This window comes from Manacus vitellinus, unplaced genomic scaffold (genome assembly GCF_001715985.3).
Source record: "Manacus vitellinus isolate BGI_N305 unplaced genomic scaffold, ASM171598v3 ctg7180002438250_pilon, whole genome shotgun sequence".
NCBI classification, from domain to species: domain Eukaryota; kingdom Metazoa; phylum Chordata; class Aves; order Passeriformes; family Pipridae; genus Manacus; species Manacus vitellinus.
In genome coordinates, this window is record NW_021938756.1 from 1 (window position 1) to 2,059 (window position 2,059).

Here is a 2,059-nt window from a genome sequence, read left to right on the forward strand (position 1 = left end):
CAGGGGGCGCGGGGACGGCCCCGGCGGGGCGGATGGGGTTGGGAAGGAGGAGTGGCGCCCATGGCGCCCAGCCCTCGGCTTGTGGGGGGGAAAAACCTATGAAGAGGCCAGAGCTGGGGTTCGGAGGGAGCAACTCTGCGTATAATCTTGAGAAAGGGCCGCAGCCAACCCACAGGGCCCGACCCAGTGGTCTGTATCAGGCCCATCCCCTCATGGCGGCTGCCGGGGCTTGCCGTGTGCCGCGCTGGAGCTGCTCGCCTGGCGTGGGGGGCACCTGCCCCAGGGCGTCCGCCGGGCCCCTGCTCGGCCGCTTTTTGGTCCAGCATCCAGGGATCGCCCTGCTTTCAAAAGCTTGTGAGAGACAGAGAGAGAGGCATTAGTCTGAGCAGCCTCGTCCTGGCGGAAGGGCCCTGCTGAGCAGCAGTGCCAGCCCGAGCGAATGGGCCCCAGAGAGCCAAGAGGCACTGCCGGCCGAGCAGCTGCTGCCGCCCCCGCGCTGGACGGGCTCCCGGAGCAGAGCCTGGGCCACCCAAACCTTCCATGCAAACCCAGGGTCTGCACCAGCATCCGCATGGCATCGGCCCACATGGCTCTGCCGAGAGTGCGGAACAAGGCCAAGCCCCCATGCCTTGGCTTGGGGCCAGCACTTAGACATGAAAATGGAGATGAGTGGCCCAGAGTGAAGGGACGGGGATGCACCAGGTCCTTCCCACAGTGGTGACTGGGACTGTGGCAGGGCAGAGCTCAGTATGTGCTGGGGCAACAGCAGTGCCACAGGAGCCCCAGGGATGGCATGGTGGAGGGGTCCTCAGTGTGAGGATTCATCCTTAAGGGCAGCCAACTTCTCCAGCCCTCTACATGGGTGCTCACCGTTATACTCAGAGTCTGGCGCTGCGTGCTGAATTCATTGGCTTCTTCATAGGTTTTTCCACTGCAACGACTCAATCTCCACTCGCTTCCCAAACTCCTGCAGCAGGAGGGAGCAGGAGGGTGTCAGGCACAGCCAGGGCAGGGAAAGCCCACGGCGCAGTGCCCAGTGCCATCTGCACTCACCTTGTGCCGTTCTCTCACCAGAATGAAGTGAACTTCTTGCCGAAAGCTGACACCGCTGTGGGGAAGCCAGGAGAGGTGTCAGTGTGGCTCCCCTAATCCCCCCCTCCCCGGGCCCCAAACTGTGGGAGCACTGCACCCCAACCATCCCCAGAGCGCCTGACCCCATTTGGCACAGAAGAGCATCACCGCCCCATCCCCATCCCAGGAGCAGCCTCACCTTTCAGTCAGTTTGCCTGCTTGTTATGCTGCCCCCCCTGCGGATTTTGGAGAAGGACACTCTCGCCTTCCCCCAGGCTGCCCCGATGGCCATGCGGCGGGACCACGCGGCCCGGCCGCCCTTGGACGGGCCTTGCTGGCTGCTGGGGGGACAAACAAAACCACCATTACAGGAAGGCTAGCGGGGTGCCAGGGCAAGCTGGATGAGAGGGGACAGAGGGCACATGCTGCCACTTGGGGCCCACTGACCTGCTGCTCCCCAGGGCCTGCGCCGCTGGAGCTCTCCCTGGCTGCTGTGGCACTTTCCGCTGCGCGGTTTGATGTGTCTCGTCGGCTCTGCTTTTTTGTCGGGAATGGGGAAAAGCAGCTCTCAGGGCTCACTCTCCCAGGGCAGAGGCATCCTCTAGGGGTGCACAGGCCAGGAGAAATGCCAACGCTGTTCCAGGGCCCAAAAGGCAGGCAGCAAGGGATCCAAGGTATAGGGGATGCTCCTTGAGGGATGGCTGCTGGGCACCCAGGGATGGTCTGTGGTGGGATCATGGGTGGCATCACCTCTCTTCCCATGGCTCTGTTCTTCCAGCCTTCGCCACCCCTGGCACAGCAGCCGCGTCTGATCCCAGCAGAACTTGTGGGGTCCAGCCGGCAAGACCGCTTACTTACCATCCGTGCTGGGTGTCCGCCCGGCTGTGCGTGGAGTGCGGCCGGTGCCTTCCCTGCTGCCTGGGCTGGCCCCGGCTGCTGCTGTGGTGGCCGGGCCGAGGCAGGTCCCTGTGTCCTGCCCCTGGCCTCG

The 2,059-nt window shown here is 64.2% G+C and overlaps 1 non-coding gene across 1 annotated transcript; it reads right to left on the reverse strand.

The window, feature by feature from the left end:
• Positions 1–7: 7 nt before the first annotated feature.
• LOC103757691 lies at positions 8–1,144 on the reverse strand. Its single transcript, XR_001923066.2, has 3 exons — positions 1,054–1,144; positions 871–967; positions 8–351 (listed from the first exon to the last, which is right to left on the reverse strand). It is a non-coding gene; the product is annotated as an uncharacterized LOC103757691 (transcript).
• Between the last annotated feature and the right edge of the window lie 915 nt (positions 1,145–2,059).